This window comes from Psittacula echo (genome assembly GCF_963264785.1).
Source record: "Psittacula echo genome assembly, chromosome: 4".
NCBI lineage: Eukaryota > Metazoa > Chordata > Aves > Psittaciformes > Psittacidae > Psittacula > Psittacula echo.
Window position 1 is genome coordinate 104,075,988 of NC_137738.1, and position 23,259 is coordinate 104,099,246.

Sequence of the window (23,259 nt, forward strand, 5' to 3'; positions counted from 1 at the left end):
CACAGTACACCTCTCTTTGTCAAGTGAAGATATCACTGGTGGGGGGGAGGTGTTTTCTGGCACTTCTTGAATTCAGATGAACCTTAGCATTGTATTAACATTCTGCCATCAGCCGTGCCTAGATCTCATAAAAGGTTTTATAGCTTCCCGTCTAGCTCATACAGAATGTTTCATAGTACATAAACACTTCTACTAATAATTCAAGAATAAATAGATGGTGACATTAGTCACAAGTCTAACCTCTAGCTGAAACTTACACAGTTATAGGGTGTGTTTTTTTCCTTGCCTAAATGAATCATCTTGTCCAAGGTTAGACTTTTTATACCTCTACTATATATCTACACCGAGTGGTGGTGCAGCTAGGGGAACGCAGTGGTGGCGTGCATTAAATCCAGGGCTTTATTCGGAGGGCACAGAGCCAGCGCAAAGCAACAGAGCCATCCCTGAAGGAATTGAATGTAAATTTGATGGTTTAAATAAGGCCAGATGCCTTAAAAAATTATTTTGAAAGCTGTATCTTTAATGTAGTTCTTAACTTGTTTTTTCTGCTTCAGATAATGATGTTGCCTTTTACAAAGTAATAAGAAAAAATAGCTCTCATCTATTCTGGGGAGACAAAAATCAGATACTTTGACTTCTATAAATCACTGAAATGTTGGCAACTGAAACAAACTTCTAGAAGGCAGATGCCTGAAAATTTGAAGGAAACCTTCGTATTTTACTGTTAAGAGCTTTTTAACTGGCTAGAGAGCACTCTTAAGACACTACTTTAATAGCCATTCTCAGTAATCAAGCTCCACTATACTTATATACTATTTTTCCTAAACAAGATAGATTAGTAGTGGAAGAGAGCTGGAAAGATAAATAAAGAAAATCAAGAACTAAAATTATTATAATAATACAGTTTCATTTTACATTTTATAGCTCTCTTCTTTATATGTGATTGATCATTTATCTTAATTCCTATCACACAGAAATATTGGCACAAGAGTCTTGTACCAATATCTGTGCATTTCTGGACTAGTTTTCATCCAGATGCTTTGCAGATTTTCTTACTTTTGTGAAGATGTGATCTGTCAGTCTTTAGTACTTGTATGACTTTGATTACTGTAATATCTTAGTGCCTCACAGTCTTCCATGTATTTATGCCTGTGGCACTGCTTTGAAATAATAATGTGGTGTTACCTCCATTTCTTCTGAGGCACAGAAAGGATAAATGACTGGCCCCATGCTGGGAAACTTGGGATGGTTCAGAAAACCTGGATTTCCCAAATCCATACTGATGCTCTCAGTTCTAAGTCATCTTCACTCTGCAGTGAAAATGATAGGTGTATCAGAAAGCACATAACCCAGCCCCACAGGTTAGGAAAGTGGCAAAAGCAGTATCCAACTGGATCTACGAGAGGAATTTTGGGAGGAAGAATGCAGTCACTCAGTTTGGATCCAATCCAGGACTCAATGCTTTAAAACCTTCAGGCTGAAATATGCCACAGCCACTTAATGACCTGGTGCAGAAACATAAATGTTACATTTCCACCAAAACATGGACTGTGGGATACTTTTCTTCCTCTGCACACCCTGCCAGATTTCTGCATCAGAAATCACCACGAGGGACATACTCTGGTAGTGCCAGAGTGTTCTTAACTTCATCTCCTTGCAACCTTCCTTTGCGTAGAGCATCAGAGCTGCAAGAAGCAATAGGAGACATGCAATTAAGAAATGCAGATGCCCTCTTTTAAATGGGGCAGCAGCTGTGATGAGTGTTCACAAGGGTAAAGTAAAATGTTCACTTTTAATAAATGAACTGGATCTGAATCTAATAAAGTGCAGCTGAATTGTGGTGCCTGATCTTCAGCCTGTAACTAGTCCAGGAAGAAGAGGTGGTGTAAATATCAGAAGCCATAGCAGGATTCAGAAAGTCAAGAGTCAGTAAAGCAAGTTGGCTCAAACCAGTTCTGTTTAGCTCTCATTTCCATAAGTATTTAATTAATCTGCAAAATAAAAAAACAACAAAGAAACTATTGCATTTCTTGTACTGACATGACTTCTTCAGATCTGGAAATGAAATGGCAGCAACTGTGTGTCAAGCCTAGATGAAAACAAATCTGAAACCTCTCTTAAAGAGGAAGAATGAAGGTTTTTATAGGAGCAAGGCTCCACCTGAGCTCCTCTCTCTGAGCACCCTTGCTCAGAAGATCGGTGCTGAAATCTGCTGCACATGGACAAATTTTGTTGTAGCTTTAAGTATATAATTTCAGTAAATTAGATGTCTGTCTTTCTCCATGTCACCTTGCCTTTACTTTAGTATTTAAAAAGTTTATATTCCTCTGTTTTGGAATATTATCAGCATTTTGTTAGTCCTAAATTTTCACTGTTCAGCAGATTTTAGTGTAGGCAGAACACAAATATATTGAAGCAATTATTAAGGGGTGCTTTTAGCACCTGGGAAAGGGTGTCTTTGAAAGTCAGTTTCTCCATGGAAGGTGCTGCTCTGATTCATCTTCTCTGGGATGGTGGCAGAATTGATATATGGTTTCTGTAGGGCTTGAATTTGTCCAACAAACAGTTGAGGTCAACCTTGAGGTCTCTCTCAAACTCATATGCAGCCCATTTGTTTCCTCATTGTGCAAATCAGACATGAGCCCAAGAGGAAAACCATGACACATTCTTCCACTGGAAGATCAAGAACCACTGAATATTCCAAGGAAAGATAACCTTTAGTCTGACTGAATTCAGCTACATATCATTTGGAAAAAAAAAAAAAAAAGTGGTTTTTTTTTTTCCTATTTGACAGTTACTTCATGATTTTTTCCACACTTTGGTGATCAGAACTTTGTGTTCATATATTTGGCCATGAAATAGTTAAGAATAGTTATTTCTCATATGTGATCAAGTTTCACAGTCAATACAGTGGTAAACAGGTCTCTTTTTCTGCAGCTGTTGTTTTTAAGCAGTGGGTTAAGAACCTGTCCCATTTTAAGGGCAAATGTATTTTGGAACAGAGTCTGAGTCAGTTGCTTTTACTCATGGTACCCAAGTAGCCATCCAAGCTAGTCCACATTGCTCTGTTGGTGTGTCCAGAACACAGAGAATGTATTAATATTGTCCCTGCAACAAAATCATCTGAGAAATGGCCAAAGCTCCATCCACAAATGAGTTAATAGGAGCAGCATGAAGATTATTCCACCAGGACCCTGGAGTTTAAGTATCTGTTGGTCCCTATGCTCAAAACCCTGTTAAACCCCTTTATACAGGTGGCTGTGAAGCAGAGTACTATGTCCCCATGTCTGTGAATGGGGTTTAGATAGGAAATTAATGTTGCCTTGGAACCAAATGTATGCTACTGTCAAGCTAAATGAGAAAAGCAAAAGCTTGGCCATGGACTGTGAGGGGAGGTATGGGCATGCTTGCAGGTTAAAATCTGACTAATTTTATGGTAGTAAAAATAAAATTTGATATAAGCATCCAGATTTTTGAAATTTTGGCCAAAGTCCAAACCTTCCCAGTTTTTGCCATGGTTAGTTTTCATATATGTTTTTTACAGTGTTGAAGTTGGGCTTGTAGATGATGCTGGATTCATTTTTATTTTGTTGAGGCTTGTTTTATTTGCGCTTTGGTATGTATTTGTGGTGCACAGTCTGAAGGGATTTTGCATTATAGTTGGTTTCTTTGGTGGTCCTAAAAGCAGTGCAAAATTAATGCAGCACTTAAGGATCCTGTTATTAAAGCTTCATTCATAGGTGAGCCAGCAAAGCATAGAAAATTTATGTATATGCATATATATTAAATAAATATGAATATACATATTCGTACTTTTTCAGAAAGATTGAATTCCAAACAACAACTCTGCTTTTGCAAATCCAAAGGCAAGCTTGACCCTGTTTTGGTACCTCCCTCTCTGCAATGAAAGTAGTTTTACCTGGTAAGGATTTTTACTTTGTCGAAGCAATTTGATTGTACCATTGGTTTCTTTGCTCTTGTATTACTCATTTTTCTCTTGCACGAAGTTAAATCTTTAAGAGGTTTTAAAGCCTCATGAAGTTTTATAAAAATCATCTCTGACCTCTTGTATGAAAAAGGCATTTTCAAATCTGTAAGTGTGGGGGGGTTGTTGTTGGTTTGTTGTTGTTGAGGTTTTTTTAAGTCCAACAGAGTATTGTTTGAGAGGGAAAGAGATCTATCTCCAAGGTCTGGGAGTACCCCAATTTATGTACTGGGCACACAGCAGGTATTTTTGTAGCACTTGAATGTTGAAGGGAGTTGTCAGAGGTGGACACTGCAGTTACTTCATTGCTCCATTAAATTGTGTCTGAAAAATACTTATATTCTATAATACATGAGTTGCGCTCTTGGCAACTATTTCCTTCCTTCAGACTCCCAAAGGTGAGTGGATTGTGCCCTCTGGGGGCTCTTTACTGCTCTAACTTAAATTTAAGGGTAGTGTTGTGGGGTTTTTTTTTCTTTTTTCTTTTTTTTTTTTTCTTTTTTTTTCTTTTTCTTTTTTCTTTTTTTTTCCTTTCTCCTTTTTCCTTTCCTTTCGTTTCCTTTCCTTTTCCTTTCCTTTCCTTTCCTTTCCTTTCCTTTCCTTTCCTTTCCTTTCCTTTCCTTTCCTTTCCTTTCCTTTCCTTTCCTTTCCTTTCCTTTCCTTTCCTTTCCTTTCCTTTCCTTTCCTTTCCTTTCCTTTCCTTTCCTTTCCTTCCTTTCCTTTCCTTTCCTTTCCTTTCCTTTCCTTTCCTTTCCTTTCCTTTCCTTTCCTTTCCTTTCCTTTCCTTTCCTTTCCTTTCCTTTCCTTTCCTTTCCTTTCCTTTCCTTTCCTTTCCTTTTTCCTTTCCTTTCCTTTCCTTTCCTTTCCTTTCCTTTCCTTTCCTTTCCTTTCCTTTCCTTTCCTTTCCTTTTCCTTTCCTTTTCCTTTCCTTTTTTGTTCTCCTGTCTTTCTATCTTTTCCTTTCCTTTCTCTCTTTCTCTCTTTATCTCTTTCTTTCTCTCTTTCTTTAGTGTAAAATGTCGCATTGATTTCCACCCTCCTTGTGTCTTATATAGGAAGAAATTTATGTGCCTTTTACATCAGGAAGTCTAGCTTTTCCTGACATTTTATTGCTTTGAATATTTGAAACATTTCAATCCCAGACAATAAATATTACATGATTATTGTTTTCATATGGATAGGCTATTTCCCCATGTTTTTTCTATTCAGCCTTTTACTAGCAAGTGACACCCAAAAATTTATGGATACTAAAGCCATTACTGTTCAACTTTGCTGGGGAGGTCAGAGATTCCCTCAATTTGCATGCAATATATAGGAAAAAAAAAAAGTTCAAGTAATCTCATATGTTTTGAATCCTGCAGGGATACAAATTTACATCAGAAAATAAGGTGTCTTTTTTTTTTTTTTTCCTTTCAAAAAAATGCTCATATTGTAGCTCAAGCCTTGTTTCCACTGAATCAAGGCTTAGGTGGGAAGAGCAGTGAAAGCCTACTAAGTGTTTCCCAGATCAGCAACTGGTAGCCTTAGGAGTTGACTTGAAGTTGGTGGGATGGGTTATACCTTTTCATAACTCAGAAGCATAGGTTTTCTGCTCACCCAGGTCAGTATCTTGTTGCCCTCATAGTAGCAATGATTCCTGGTCAAGTGGGAACTGTAAAATGCAAACTGAGGTTGCACATTTTAACGCCTTCTGTTTGGGAGAAGGCAGCTGGCTACTTGCTGTATGTATGGAGCACCAGTTCTGCAGTATGAACTCGAGCGACAAAGTCTTACCCTACAGTCCTATGTTTGATTTCACAACCAGCCAATAAAGCAGTATGAGAAATCTCTGGTCAAGTAGCTAAGTTTATAAAAATATAAGAAACACAGGTTCTACTCAGAAGCACTAGATCATCTAATTTTTTTATGTTGACAGTTTTTCTTGGATACTATGCAGGACCTGCTGCTCATGATCCATCAACCATCATGTTGTTAGTGACTTCAGATTGATGATTGATCTTGATTGCAAAACTGGATCCAGGATAACCAATACATCTCCCTCTTTCTGTCAGTTCCTGATTGAACATTTCATGCAAATTCAGTGACTGTCTACATAACTATAAAGAGAGTAATCCTAATGTGTTTCAGGAGGAGGCAAGCTGTCAAATTGTGGAGACAATAAACATGCGTATAAGTCTTTCGAAGTTTATCTTCAGTGATGCATCAGGCCACTCTCAGGCTGGATAAAGGTTTGGTATGGGGATAAGAAAAAAGACAAAACCTGTCAAAGTTTTCAACCGCAGCAATGCCTGTAAGCTGGTTGTTCTTTCTCTTCTTGCCTTGTGCAGACTAAAGGAACAAGAGTCTAAATCCATTCAGAAAGAAACACTAATAAGTACTTGTTTAAAGTCTTTTTTAAGTGTTTTGTGTCTTTACTGTCTCTCCTGTCTCATCTTCTTTTGGGAATATTGAAAACAACATTCAGTTGTGCTGCCTTTGTCTGTCCTTTTCCATGAGGTAAACATAGACTTTTCCCTCCCTGTTTCTTACAGACTTTCAGCTAACTCAGCTTTTCCTGTTTACTTCCCTGTCAAAGGCATCATTGGTGATATCACTCCAAGTCTAGAAATAAGGGGTTTGCTGCTTTTCCTAGCTTTCTGCTGCTCCATTTGGTGTTATATTGATTTTGCATCACAGCAGATTTGGCATATCTACTGATTTATTTATTTTTTTAAGCAGATGCTTCCCTCCCACTCCTTTACCAAGACATGCTGAAGGTGAAGGCACTGAAATGGCTTTATGGAGACCCGGGCTCCCATCCAAACTTCTCAGTGTCTCAATTATATCTGTATCATGGGGAGCAATTTGTGGACCCAGTCTTTTTAAAATACCAATGATAATAATGATAATGAGAAGCCCGTAGGCTCCAAAATTCAAATGGAAAGATGATGGTATGGAAGCTGCAATAGCTGTGACTGAAAAACTGATCACCACAGCTTTGAAAAGCCTGTTCTCTTTTTGCACAGACAGAGGTAAATGCAGCAGAGCAGACACATCATCAAGTGCTCTGTTTGTTTCTTCTGATTTGGAAACCCTAAATATTTTAGTGCCTGAAGAAGACAGTCCCAATAAAGGTAGTTACTGGCTCAGAGTTCCCTCTGAGGTTTGGACACAATTCTTACATTCTACACAACTTGAAGCAAAAAAAATAAAATGTGATCTCATGTAAACCCTTCATAGTTATCAAAACAGACTCTGATTTAATCTCTCAAAATCTGTGATTTGTTGCTGAACAGTAAAGGTACCACATGTACCTTTACATGTAAAGTAATATATGAGGTTTCTTGACTGGTGATATTTGTAAATCTACAGCAACCTCCTCATGAAAGCACCAGCTTCATGGCTGAAATCAGAATTTCAGGTTTTCATTTAAGAAAGGAAGCAGCTGCTTTCAGAGCAGTGCTTGGGCCTGTGCATAACCAGTTTACTGCCTGACGTCATCGGCAGCTTAGAATAACACCTCTGAGAGGAATAAAGTAATCCATTTTTCTCAGCGAGGTATTAGCAAACTCCTACATCTCCTAGAGCTCTACTCAGAAGTACCCTCACATTGCTAAGTATATGTTGTCTTGTCGCCATCACTGCATTTAAAAGGACCAGGGGCAGCATCTGTCACCCACCTGACATGAAGCTGGCTCAATAGTTGGTGTAATTAGAGCACACTGTTAAAGGAAGACTGTAAATAAGAATGCTTTCCTGAATTGAACTCTATATGATCAGGAAAGAGGAAAAAGAAGAAAAGCCTGTGGACATCTAGGAAGGAAAGTAAGTTCATGATCCGTTGTGTTATACTGAAGGTAATCACCTGTGCTACTGGAGAGTAGTGATCTACAACCACCAGTGAGTCTTGCTAGCTAGAGCTAGACCCTTACCCTTGGGTCCCTTACCGTTTTATTGCTGCTCTGTAACAGGATGTGCAACTGCTATGCATTAATACGTTATTACAGATTGGCTAGTGTAAACTCCAGGTGTTGAGAACATGATTTATTCTATTAGCATAAAAAGGTGTTTTCTATGGCCATATTAAAAATTATACTAACTGTTGGTCTTGCCACTGCGCTGTGTGTGGCCCATGCCAATTTAAACCTGTCATTTCCTCGAATTTAAGGATATGTCCTCAGAAGATCATTAATTTGGGGTGGAGTTGGGGATCATAGTACTGCTGTGGCCTATTAACCCCCACTTGTCCGTTAATCCCTGCAAAGAACCTTTTCCCAAAGATGTCTGCTATTACCATATAGTGACTGAAGCAGAGACCAAAGAAATTCTTTTTTGTGTGTATTTTACATTTAACTCTATTTTGCACTGCATTTTTAGTTTAAAGTGAATTGTACCTCTTATGTGATGTATGAACCCAGTAACTGATAGGGCTGTATTTATAGTGAATTCACTACTTAGTAGACTGCACAACTCTTTAGAGTTATATAAAACCCCACAATGTTTCCTTATATTCTCCTGGACTTATCCCAAAGCAGCACATATTCCTGCAAGCACCAACCCTGAGCACCACTGGGATGAGCAGGCATGGCCTCATATACCCCCTAATTGGGCTCCCTTCTGCCAGTGCAAGATTCAGGAGTCCTGGTCACACATTAAACTGAGCAGCTGGAGCGTCAGTGTCTGTGTCTTGATCAGTTCTATGCGTGTGTGAAGGCAGTGGAGTGACTTCAGTGTGTCTCAGATGACTCCTATAGCTCCAAGATCACCCATGTAATGCCCTTCCTGAGGAGCACCAAACTATCCTTGTACTGCCTCCCCTCCACATGTCTCTTTGGGGGACTTTATCATTTTACTTTCTCAATTTCTCAAATGCCATTCATGTTGCTGGGCTTTACACTTGATTTTCCAGTTCTTGTATCAGTGCCTTGTATCCACACAGCTTAGATATGAGTTCTTGATCCAGAGCTAATTTGAGATGACCCTGGGGTAAGCACAGAGAAAAGACTGGTCGTAGAGTCATAGAATGGTTCAGGTTGGAAAGGACCTTAAGATCATCTAGTTCCAACTCCCTGTCATGGGCAGGAACACCTTCTACTACACCAGGTTGCTCAAGGCCCAGGATATGGTTGGCTTTCTGGGCTGCGAGCACACACTGAAGCTGGCTCACGTTCATTTTCTCATTGACCAACACCCCCAAGTCCTTCTCTGCAGGGCTGCTCTGAATCTCTTCTCTGCCCAACCTGCAGCTGTGCCTGGGATTGCTCCGACCCAGGTGTAGGACCTTGCACTTGGCATGGTGAAACTTCATCAGGTTGGCATCAGCCCACCTCACAAGTATGTCAGGGTCCCTCTGGATTCCATCCCTTCCCTCTGGCGTATCAACCGAACCACACAGCTTGGTGTCATTGGCAAACTTGCTGAGGGCGCAGTCAATCCCACTGTCCATGTCACCGACAAAGATGTTGAACAAGACTGGTCCCAACACCGATCCCTGAGGGACATCACTTGTTACCCATCTCCACTGAGCCATTGACCACAACTGTTTGCGTGCAGCCTTCTAGCCAATTCTTTATACACCGGATGTTCCATCCATCAAATTTATGTCTCTCCAGTTTAGAGACAAAGGTGCCATGTGGGACAGTGTCAAAAGGTCTGCATATGTCCCAGGCTTGTTCACTTGGCTTAACTGCTGTTTTTTTCCATCTGCCCTTTCAGTAGCATTGCACAAGCATCAGATCTCCTAGAAAAGCCCTAGTCTTGCCTGATGTAGAATCAGCTCATATTTTTTAGGCATCTTGAGAGTGGATTAACTTTTTATGCTGCACTGAGCTACCAGCAGCCCATACCCAAGAGATGCTGATGCACAAAGCCTGGCTAGAAGCACATCAAGCTTTGGGACATCATTCAAATGCACACAGAAAGCCTATCTTAAGCAGAGTTCTTTATACCTGTTTTTCCTGGCAAAGTTTTATCCACCCTGTGTTTAAAGACCCCCAAGGATGGAGATTTCACAGTCTTGAATCTACTGATGTTCTTGAGCCTAATAAATCTTTTTCTATCTGTTTTGAATTTTTCTTTGCAGCAATGTAAAGGCATTTCTTATCCCACCAGTAAGGATAGATTGTACCACTGCACTTTTTAACAGTCTTTTCTGTACTTAAAGGCAGTTATATCCCCCAAAGGCTCTCTCTTTTGGCTAATAAATGTAACTCGATCAATCTGTCCTCCTGGGTAGTGTTTTCTGGATTTCCAGCACTGCTTTCTGTTTTGACAATGAGCCATTGATAACTGTTCTCTGGGTGCATATATCCACAGCCTTGTCCTCACTCTGTAGCAGTTTTATCTAGACCCATGTTTCCCACACCTGATTAGGAAAGTGTATATGAGACAGTGTCAGAAGCCTGCAAGCGCTAGTGAAGAATCTATTGCTTTTTCCTTTGCCTTAAGGCTTGTTACCTGTCACAGAGATCCCACAACAAGAGTTCAAATGGCCACTGAAAGTCACACTTTGCATGCCCAAGAGCAGACAAAGGATTAGTTAAAAGCGGAGATTATTCGACCTGTTTGTGAATGGGTTGACAGAAGAATTGAGGTTCCAGTGAGGGCAATCCTGACCTGCAGCCAGACAGGCATTACAAGTGAGAGGTGGCCTGTGTCTCCAAAGTCCTGTGCTCTTGTGGTCTAGGGTCATCACACCTATACTGGTGGCCCTGTGACATATCAGTGAATGCTGACAGCAGTTGCAATGTCTGCTCTTCTAATGTACAGTGTGAATGAACTGGTGTTACCGCACTGATAGTCAGGTGTTTCCCCTGACTTTGCTCAGCAGGTGAACTGACATGAATATTCTTCACAGTGAAGTTCAGTTCATTTCTAGTAATTACCTAACAGCTCTTTTAATTTTATCTGGGTTTTCCAGGTTTGAGTGTATTCTTACTACATGCATGGAGAAAGCCAGAGTGCTCTCATCCAAGTGATCCTCCTACTGATCTGGAGAAAAGTTTGATTTTCAGGTTTTCATTTCCTGCATCCTACTCCTCACCAGGCCATGAAATCCCATGCATCCCTTCAAGGGTGCATGGGACTGGGACTTGTGACTCCTGGACTTCATTTCCAGCTTGATCAGTGTTACCATCACCCCCACATGCCTCAGTGACTGCATCTGAAAAAGTAAAAATATCTTGCTCTGTTCATCCCTAGCCCTCAAGGCAGCTTTCAAAAGAAGAAGGAAATCATTATACCAGTTTTATAGATGGAGAAACTGAGGCTCAGCAAAAGGATAGAACTACCATTAGCTTCCCACAAGGCACCATGCCCTTGGCCTCACAGCTCTGTGCTCAGGAGCTTGTCCACCAGACTAGACAACTGCTGGAGTGGAAATAAATATTCCTCCTGATGACTGTGGTCTCTGTGGTCAGGGCTGAGGGTCGAAATGTTCGCACAAGACCTGCACACAGAAACCACAGAATCCCCCACAGCTCCACTGCACTTTATTAAAAGTCACTGCTTCTGTAAAAAATGGGTCTTATAAGAGTTAGGTGCCTTAATTATAAAGTCATGTGCATTTGAATGACTTCTTCCCTGCTAACCATTTGTGACAGCGTACAAATGTGAAAAGTATTACCAAGTCTATTTTTAACATGGCTATGGAGAGGGTGTAGCTGTGGAAAACAAAATCCTATAGGATCCTAATGAGAAAGACCAGTGACTCTTTAAATATGCTTAGCGTTGTCTGAGGTTTGCAATGATGCCGATGCTATTTGAAAGACAGGAGACACCAGAGTCTTGTGGTAGGAATAGTGTGATAAATAAGCAATAGGAGCAAGTGATGTTCAGGGGTAAACTTTTCCCTTGGAAGTGGCTGAATGGAAATAAAAATCATTTCAGAGGGGTGCTGGTGCATGTCAGCAGTGTGCAGGTTTTACATGTGTTTTCTGCAGAGCTGTAACCTCTCAAGAATTTATTCCATCCTTGTTCTTTACTAGACAAACTGCCATCTAATAGGGTATGCAAGCAGCATGTGGTCTAATGCTTTGTAGAACTGAGTCCTTAATACTCCTTCTTCATGGGTTGTGGCAGACTCAAGGCCTGGAAGCATAATTTTTATCACCAACTGTTGGCTGTAAGCTCTGCAGGAAAGAGGAAAACACAAGATCTCTCTAGCAGGGTTATTGCCTACATCCAGTAAAAAGGACTTCAGCCCTTCTTTATAACAGGGCTAGACACTGGAGAAGGAGAGCAGGCCAAAAGCAACATTAACATTAGAGCAATAAGTGTCAAACTTGGTTTGAAAGGAAATGAAAAATGATGAAAAGGAAATATTCCGAATAGGAGGAAGGAGAGCGAGAGAATGCTGTTCTTTTTCAGTTAAGAGATAAAGAATAAGGTGAGGAAGATGAATAAAAAGATGACGTACCTGTGAATAAGAATTCTATTGTGGGTTAGGTTTCAGATTGGTGGACACCATTATGGGAATTTCCTCTGATCAAACATATAACTCTGTGTTTGATTTTTATGTTCAATCTAAGCCTATAATTCTTCCTCTGTCCATGACTTCTCATGGTATTATACAGACCTTAATCTTGGTATAAGGTCTTCAAAGAGTACTACTTCAGCCCTGGATAAATCATTTTAGTGCTAAGCAACAAAACAAAATTTACACCTTATTTTTAGTCGACTGTGTTTTATCCTCATTTGTTCACTATTGACTTATATCAAACTTGAGTGATGAGTTATCTCCCCCTACCTCAGTATCATAAATATTCTGCACATATAACCTGTAATTAAGTTCATTCTTAACCATTTCTTAAATAAATGGCTAGATTTCTCTTGGCCAAGGCAGATTTTCCAGACTTAAGTTAATTGTCAGAAATCTTTGAACTCTTCTAATTTCACCAGCTTTTGAAAAGCACTTTCACTCATATAATGAAAAATGGTAAAACCCCTTCCTTAGTGATACTTACTGTTTGTATATTTACGAGTGGGTTTGCATACACCTTCGTCGTCACTTGGCCTTGGGAGCCTCTTTGGCTTTGTGGGTAGTGGTAAGCAATGGTGGGAGTCATCTCTGGAGGCCACCAGATGCAGTACAGCCACATGAATGCCCTCAACTTAGTCTACCAAACAGCATGGACATACTTGCCTTAGAAAAGGGCTCCAGACCAGACCAGTTCCCACACTGTTATTTGCAATGTACACCACACGTGTTTCTATGTATGTACTTCATCACTAGGTGTATGCTACATGTGTGCATACTACATGTAGTACTACATGTATGCACAGGTACAAGATGAAAATGTAGGTATGCATGTAGGTACATGCACATAGGTATGAATATATATGTGCAGCACATGTCCGCACACCAGCATGCTCTTTTTCAATAGCAAGTTAGAGTAACTGTGTCTTATAAAAAAACCCAGCAGATTTAAGTCCTAGCTGGGTTGACTAGGAGCAAGCATGTGACTTATACCAAGCAAGTATATATATATCAAGCAAGCATGACTTATACCAAGCATTTAAGTCCCCTCCTATGATGTCCTGATCACTCCCTCTTAAAAAAATCTAACAAAACCAGCCTTAAACCAAAATATTGCTAAGCCGAGGCTTCATTTGATTACTTGCTCATAGATGCTTTACTGACTGAAACTATTTTGGTGCAGAAGGCCAGCAAAGAGACTATGCAGCAATATGTCAGCTTATCTTCTTCAGTTCAGGTGTAGGCAATGCTGAATTCCAGAACGAGTGTTCTGCAGAAGATGAGTTTTCTCTTAACATTCGCTTAACAATAGTGCTGAAATCTGGAGTAGTATGATTTTTCCAAAGGACTGCACAATATCTGGAAGAGAGATGCCTTCAGATAATTTATTCCCCTCCCTTCTGATGTATCTGGACACTAAGAGCAATTCCTTTGCTCTGAAATGGATTGGCAGTGAGAAAGATGTGAAGATTCTGAACCAAAGAAAGGCAACATCCTGCTTCACTTCTTTTTTTCCCCCAACTAAGGAAAAATAGGTGGATTTTGGTACCTAGTGTATTTCTTGGAAGACCCTTTTACTGATTATAGATCAGTGTGTTTGTATTGCTGTGAGGAATAGCAATGCATTCATAGAGTCTAAAGAAAGATATTCTTTGTGCAACATTTAGTCTCTCATTTTTTAAGTTGTAAGAAACTTTATAAAGGCTCCAGACTAAAAGCGCAAGTTGTTTAAAATTCCTTAAAGATAAAGATTGAGTCTGATGGTCATGAGATCCTTCACACCATAGTAGAAAAAAAATAAGCGCTTTGTTTTCAGCCTTTTTCATTTCTTTAGTTGGGTATCATGAATGTGCATTTGAAAGAACGTTTTCTCTTTGTAACACAGTCTGAGGCTGAAGCACATTGTATCTCTTGAAATAGTCCTTGGTACCAAGCTGTCAAGGCACTACCTGCAATCAGAGAGAGCAAAACCAAAAGGTTAGAATTTCATCTTACATATTGACTCTTTGTTTTAACTTCCAATGTTAAATTGAAAGCCTCTGTCTTTCCTTTACATTTTTATTCATATGCACCTTTCACAATGCCAGTGGCAAATTTATCAGAACGTCTGCTTGCCTGGAATCAGCTCCAGGAGCTCTATAGCTAAAATTGCAAAGGAGCTTTTTATTCCTCTGCCAAGTCCACACATGAAGGCATGGCATACATAGGCTTATCCAGTGATGTTTATTAAAAATAAATAAATCAATTTAAAATATTGCAACTTCTTGGAAAAGTCAAAATTGAAGTTAAAAATAATGATGTATAATGGTTTGGTATTGGTAACAGACTATAAATGTACATTGGGGGATATAGAATGCTTGCACTGCGGCTATAAATCTAGGGAGAAGCAGTGACCTAATGAGTGCAAATTTGTGCCTAATCTATTCCACTCACAGTGCTTGTAGGGTTTGAACTTGCAATCCTCAGTGCTAAAAGGAATCGTTACTACTGTTTAAGCTAAAAGAGTAGTTTTGGTGCTAGCTCTTCCCTTGGTGGTAGACAAGCCACTGAGGCACATCTGTGCCTTTCTAAATGCTTTTTAAACAGTGACAATTGAGAATATTCCTCACTGGCAAGACAGTCTCTGCCTTGGCTCAAGACTTTGTCCTTTGCTCATCCTGTGTTGGAGCAGAAAAGAAGTGGTATTTAAACTTGATTGACTTTTATTACACTTACACATTTTCCTTGATGAAAACATAGAAAAAGAATTCTCACTGTTGTATTGCAATGTACTTACTTTGTGATTAATCAGAGCCCATAGTCATAAGACTCTGACATCTTAAGGCCTAGTATTGAAATCTGGGTTAATTTTTACGGTTTTCTTTCATGACAAATGTTGGACCCAGATTTTCAATGTAATCACACTTGTCTGAATCAGGAGTCTGAGTCATGAGTTTGTCTGACATCTTTGTCATAGCAAAATCTGCAGTCTTTCTGGAGACCTAAAGGCTCAGAGAGATTGAATACTTACAGAGACGTAATTAGAAATAATAAGGGCATTTGGAAAAGGAGATGGAAGATCACGATTTTTCTGATACATGAGTTCCCTTGTCAGTCAACTGTAGATTTTTGTTTCTTGGTTTTTTTAAGCCTAATAGAAGCTCCTTTCCAGTCTAAACTGTGGATGAGATGGAAAACAACTGCACTGTGAAGGTGAAGCACTGACTATAATAGATGTTGGCTGACTTAGAAACTGAGCCTGTGATTATAAGGTTGTGTTTATAGCACCAAGAAAGACAAATTCAAGCTTGTTGTGGGTCTTCACTGGAGGTGATACTCAGATTTGGGAAACTGATCTGGAAATCTGATCTGGAAATTTGGCTTCCTCCTCCCTGCAGCAGGCTATGAAGCTACAACGAGGAGATGCTACTGCGTTTCTCACAACAATCCCTATATTCAAACACAGCACAGGAGAAAATTTCAGTTCAGAGAAAATAGGTAAAAAAAGAATTTGGCAAAATAATTAGCAGTTCATCGCAGGGAATGTGTCTGTTTGCAGAAGCCAGCAAGGGTATGGCAGCTACAGTATGGTTATTTATACTTCCTTAACAATTTGCCTGCCATAATTGTCATCTCTTAGGTACAAGAATTCCACACCTTCAGTGTGTCCACAATATATCTTTTGACCACCTAAGATAATAATAACATGCTGAGACTGTTCTGTTGGAGGAGGACAGCCAGTCAATCTGTGTAATTTGCAGTCCCACCTTTTTTATGAGAGGTACTGTCACGGGACACAGCTTTAGGTAAACATGAGGGAACTCACATCCAACACAAGTCAAGTGAAGAGTGGAAGAGGAACAGGAAATAAATTGACTGGTTTCAGGTAGTATCATGAGTAGATATGTCAGGTAGACATGAGTGTCAGGTTGAGATGGGCATGGAACCTGACTTGTTGCATTCCGCGCTATTGTGTCTTCAATGACATAATATTTCCTGTGGCTGTTTCTGTAAATATTTTCATAAGCTTTGGGTAATGTGCACTCTGCTAAGGACTTGCCTAATACTATAATCCCATGGGGGTTTGGAGCTTTAATGGTTTAATCACTTTTAGCTGGATTAATTTCCTCAGATTTATATCATATAGAATCAGCTATTACTGGTTTATTCCTCATTACATCTATGACAGCTACACTTTCTTACCTACCTAAGAAAATATCAGAGGAGTTTATTTTCTTATCTTTAGCAAATGATTGTATACTGATCCCCACGTAAAATGATATTACTGCGAAAGTAGAGGGTTTTGTGGGGAGCATGTTCACATACATCTGTGTTTTCCCAAGAAATCTTGGAAAGTTTGGTTGTCCCACATTGCTCAGGTTTGCTCCCATCATGATCAATTTTTTGGCTAATAGTGGTTTCTTACTCCAGCCAAAATGAAGCTACAGGTGAACTTTTCGTGTGGAGTTCATGGCACCTAGCATTCATACCTCAACTTCTTGTCCCTTACAGCTAATACAGAGAAATAGATGCATTTTGGGAGTGATCAGCCTGACCTGTTTTAACTGTCTGATTTAATATTACATGAATTGCGCCCTAAAGACACCTGTTTCTTTGAACTGAGTACAGAAGGAGAGTAAATATTGTTGTCAACATTGACACTGTCTGCACTTGATCAGATGAATGCTGCCCTTCAAGCCATATTTAAACTTATTTATGATGGGATCCATCTGACAGATAATGAATGTCTATGTGTAACCTGGATGTCTAGAATCTCTTCATTGTCAGAACAAATAAATAGACTTTTCTCATGGTGGAATCTATCCCACATAATGTCAAATACCTGAAATAGCTTAGTTGAACTAAGCTGTTGACTGCAGGAGGGACCCAGAAGGACTAGAATTTTATTCTGCCATTGAGATATACACCTGTAAAATCACATGAGACTAAATCCATCCCAAGGAAAGACATCTGACTCTTTTATAGTGTAGAACATCCCACAACTCCCTTTGAGGCCAGTGGACACTCAGCATGTTGGATAACCATGTTGCTCATTTGCGTGATTAATTGATGAATCTTCCTGGGCTACCCCACTAAAAAATCTGGACTTTCAATCATATTTTTGATTATTTCCTTGCCTAATATGCTTTTGCTATTAATGTTAAAATTAAAAAATAATGGGAAAAAGGAAAAATCCCATAAGACTTTTTTCACAGAGCCAATACTCATGAAGGAGGCTGTGAAGCCAGTTTGTTACCAAATAGAAGTATATTACGTTTGCAAACTGTAATTTACAGCATTTTTCATCTAGGGGCATTATCATCAGAGTTACAAGGAAAATAAAGAATGGGGGAAATGAAGAGTGGGAGGAAGAGTAAATTCTTGTCGCCAGATTGATTCCTCCCTTGTAGAAATACATGTTCGTGCAAAAGAAACTGGGGGTAATTCTGCTCTGTAATATGGGGTTGTGTATACAAATTGCAACTGCATCCAGCTGTGTGTATAGGGCAAAGCTGTTATACCTTTCTCTCCTAGCAGACTATGCCAGGCATTTTTAGTGCCAAGATAATGGACATGCTGTTTCCAATTATTCCCCTTGTAATTAATTCATTATGATCTGGTTGGGGTGGGGGGTGGCTGTAGCAATCCCAGACGTTCAGGTCTGCTGTGATGAAAAAAACTGTAATTTTTTTCATACAAACTTGGGCCAAGATTTGAGTGCACCTGGGCCAGTTTATGGTTACAGATGAACACTGCGAAACGGAGTGATTTCAACCTGAAACCAGGCAAAACACATTGGTTTGGCTGGCTTTGCTTTGAATTATGGAGTCTGTAGGAAATCAAAACTCAGAAGGGGATAAGCCCACACAAACCAAAGCAAAAGGAACGATTTGCATGAGTGCCCGCAAACTGAACCTGCACAGTTGGGTGTGTTACTCCATGCCTCACCTCCTGGCGGCTTGGGTGTTCAGGGTCCTGCGGTGGCTGGTGGTGCTGCAGGAGCACTCAGCTCTTTTCCTGATTGTGCCTGGGAGTTTTTCCCACTTCACAGTTTCATTGACTAGGATAAAAGAATACACCCGTCTTCTCCATAAATTAAGGAGCTTTCTGAGTTTTGTTTTTCTCTATCCATGTCTCTGTTTCTCCTCACGTTGCTGCTCTGGTCTTTGTAGCACTTGAGAGCTCAGTTCTGGTCTCACACGGTCATGTAGCCATAAGCTGCAGAAACACTCTTGCACTCTCTCAGCCTTGCTGCTGCCAGCACAAAACAAAGGCATTTGTGTCTAAACATTCACGCAAGCCTTCTGTAGAGAACTCACATAAAACTGCCGCAGACTGATGCTAATTTAAGATGTCCTTATATTGCACAAAATAACAAATCAAAACTCTTTTATGAATGATAAGCATCACTCAGCGTAGTGCTACTCCTAGTAGTTTTGTCCACAGATCTATTCAGGCATAATTTGAAAATCTTTTTCATTATTGAAGTTCACTGAGGCTTTGCTTTTGTTTGCAGCATCTATGTAGCAAACATGAGATATGTGTTTGTCAGATAATCAGATTCATTAAAAGCAATGTTTAATTGCTGTTTCCAACTGCAGCATATTAAGTGAAGATACAATATGGGAAGGAGAAATTTCTTATATATTCTATATAAAAGTTAGGACGGAATTACAATGACTACAGCTAATGGAATAACTTACCACAAATAGTTTATTCAAATGGAACCTTTTTTCCTGCTGAGGGAATGGCTCTGAGCTAAGTGTAGTTTCGTACACAGTACTTGCTTGGACAAGTATCATTTTGAACTTTTTTGCCCCCGTCTTATTCATGAATAACAAAACTTGAGACATGTTGGTCAAGCCAGTCACATGTTGCTGTTCCTGCTCACTTTATTGAAATATTGCTGCAGCTGCTTGCAGTACAAGTGTCCAGGTCAATGCATTTAAGGTTCTGTTCCTCTTGATGCTCTTCCATTCAACCCTGAAATTTTCTGTCCTGGCCTATTTAGGACTGCGAAGTTCAGCCATAGGAATGTCCAGATAGAAGCTGAACCCAATTAATTAAGAAGTAAATTATAGCTAATATTCATTTAATGTAAAAAAATTCAAACCTCAGTAACTTTTGTACATGTGGAAGCTGCCATGCACCATACTTGTCATTGGATGAAAGTATGCATTGTCAGCTCAATCACTGATGTACATATTTTGCTCGTTACTTCAAAAAGTAATGTGATGTCCATTCTTAATTCATTTTGTTGTGATGGGCATAACCTTAACATTTCTTGTGGAGCATAATCTTACGTTGTACATACATACCAGATGGACTATAATACCATTCTTCTTTGCAAGGGAGGATTAACAGTACTGCAGCTACTTAACTGTGAAATTTCAAGTCTGATATCATCAATCATCAGTTTATTATAATGCACACTACAGACGGGGTTGGTTGCCTATTATTGAGGTTGTCTGACACTTCCCATTACAAGACTCTGTTTTCAGTTGTTCTGAGCTTTGCCAAGCTTTAACCATTTGGATTTACATTCTTCATGCTGAGTGTCTGCCTCAGGCTGAATTAATTTTAGAAAATGTCAGCCAAAATCAAAAAAATGCATAAAAATTCTAACAACCTTTATGTGAACTGCTCTTTTGCCCCCTGTACTTTGCAGTAAGGGCTTGACATCTGGCGAACAGACTGACCTTTGTGTCAAAGCTGAAAATGCATTGAAAGTCTGTATGAAAATTCACAGAATCCCAAAATTGCTAAAGTTTCCAACCTTTTTCCGAGCTGCAAGGTGCGTGGTTCAGGTGAGACTTTGATTTCATGCACAATGGATGTGGTTTTGCCTGAGCTTCTACTGCTGTTGTGAGGTCCAAGAATGTTCTTCAACATCATCATTGAAAACAAACAAACAAAAAATCCTAAATACTTCAGTCATTCTCAAGCCTGTACATACCTCATATTGGCTCTACTTCTTACATCACTGCTCTCTTTTCATCCATGGGGCAAAAGAGAGACATTTTTATTATTTGCACTATGAATCATTCGAGATGACCTGTGTCTCACTTCCATTTCTCACTTCATTCCTGCATTACTTGATTACTAATCTACAGCTACTGGCACTCCATTCTGTTCCTTGTAAGCAGGCTAGTAACCCCTAATAGTCAAGGCTGATGATCTCATTTCAGTTCTGACAATGCAGTTCAGTTTTCAGTCCTGACAATGAAACTCATGGGAGCAGAATCCACTAATGGGACAACTGTATTAGTTAGCATAACACTTCCTAAAATGCTTAAAGTACCATTAATTGTCCTGAAGGCATTTGAAAGCATTTGATGGTAAGGGGGGCTAAAGTGCCTCTTATAAAGAAATGGTCTGAGAAAACTGACACTGTTCAGCCTGGAGAAGAGAAGGCAGTGGAACTAGATGATCTTAAGGTTGTTTTCAACCCTAACTCTTCTGTGATTCTATGAAGTAAATATGAGATGAAGAACAACACATAGTGGAAAACCACTTATGCAGCCTTCTTATAGGTGGTATGTTGGCTGGGGAAAAGGACATCATCCTTTTGCCATGTGCGAAATTGTTGCACTCCAGAGATACCCCTTGGATTTTCACGATCATGCAACACACATGAAGCCCAGTATTTAATTCATCCCTCTCATGTAAATTTTGGAGCTGGTCAAATTGTAAGTGAAGGAAGTAAAAGACTCTTAGCAATCTGTTATGAAAAGGTTGATGATTATAGCTGAGATTCCTTCTGTATGAGAAAACCATCCCTTGTCCGACTGCACGGCTGCATCCTGAAACATCAAGCACAGTCTTTATGTAAATCTCAGTGTTCTTCTGCTTGTTCTGCTTCAAAAGCCATTCTCACTGGGACACAGAAGGAAATCCAGTGAGACAAGGTAATAGAGATGGAAGGCTGCTAATGGAAAGATTAGGTCTCTGGGCTGTCAGACTTGTCTCTCTTAAGCACGTTTATGCTTTAAGTTAAATAGTACAGCATGCTTATGAATGTCAGTAAATATATATACTGCATATGTATCTGAATGTCTGAACTGTAAGATGCTGTTCTGTGTAAGAAAGCTGCAGCAGAGACTGGTTTCACATTGATATATATTATATTACATCTCATTACATTTATATTACAATGTAAAAGGTTTCTCCCTTTCCCCAGAAAACACAATCTTAACATTCATGTACTCATGTACAACAAACCTGTACATACACAGGATCTTGGAGAGCAAGTCGATTTGGATATTGAGTTTTCTTACCCTGCAGATGGTTTCTGTGGCTCCTTGCTCTGGGTGAAATATGTCCTTTTCATTGAAATGAATGCTTCAATGCTGAACTCCAGTCCCGTTGAGGGAGTCAGCAAATCAGGGTTCTCAGTACTCCAGGTGTCCTTGTCCTTTTGTTCCATAAAAATACTTTTTTATTTTTCTGTCACTGTACTTAAAAAACAACAGAGAAACAAAATCCATTGCCTATTATACTTTTCCAAGTCTTATTTTCCTGCACTTTGCAAACCCTGCTATTACTTGCAGCAACTCGCACTTGCTGCAATGCAACTGAAATTGGAGACCAGGTTTCTCCATCTGTTTCTCTGTAGGATTAAGAATTTATTTACTGGTTTGTACCAATAGCACTGGAACACAAATAGCTTTGTGTGTGTATTTTCTACAACAGTCTTTGTAGAGTTCTTTGGAGATATTTTATAGTCCTTGAACATAATGCCAGGGAGGGTAAAGAGTTGATCGTGCTTCAACTTCTTCCTCATCCTCATTGTCTTTCCACTTCTTTTTTTCCACCTTGAGGAGAAGACAGGACATTAGAAGAGTTCATGCCTCCCACTAGGAAGCCTTTACATACCATATCTGATGGGTATTTGTGGAAGTGATGCACAGTCAGCAGAGTTTTCAGGACCAGAGTCCTAAAAGGAAATGGCCGAGTTTAGATGTTGTGATTTTATTGTGTATTCTTAGATAAGATAATAAATGCTGACATGAGAAGCCAGTAATTGAAGCATTGGGCTAAAATAGTTTTGTCCTCTGATCTAATCCTTCCTAGGCTAATTTACCTTAACCCTTCTCTCCACAACTTTTCTATGTAAAACTTTCAGATGAAATTCAACAAACCAAACTGTTATCCACTCTTCAGATTAAGAAAAGTTTTAAAGTAGATAGTAGAAATGCAGATGGCAGTTAGTGCAAATAATAAAGTTTGGCCAGACCAGGGCTGGTTTGTGTTGAATTCAATATTTAGTGTCCTCTCCTCAAGAAGTGTAAGTCACACTTTTCTTCTCCCTATAGTAGGATGTGGGCTGGGAGGAGGTGAACCACATAAGACATGAGCATATTCGCAGTGGCCATGTAATAAAAGTCTGGCTAAACTGTTTCAGCTCTTAAAGAGAGTTTATATTTGGTTCTATATATGTACATTTTTGTAAATTATAAAAAAAAAATAAAAGAGAGAACTCTAAAATCCATTTCTTTCTGTATCTCAGGACAAAAATGGCTAAATTTACAATGAAAAAGGGATGCATTTAAACATAACTTAAAAACGGATGTTTTTAGTAAAAATGTTTATAAGTCTCAAAAGGTCGCTCAGTTGCTTTCAGGATGCTGTCCTCTGTCTTACCCACAGCCTATATGGCCTTATCTAGTTCAAAGCAGCATCAAACTATAAGAAATGTGTTGCTGGAGAAATCAAATTTGACCCCCAATGCTATTTTCTTCTTAACTAGGTTTATTGGTTTCAATTCTGCCTGTTGCTGTGTTCAGCTGTTAATGTGTATTCTTGATGAACAGGGAGAGTTGGGGGCAAAACAGAAATT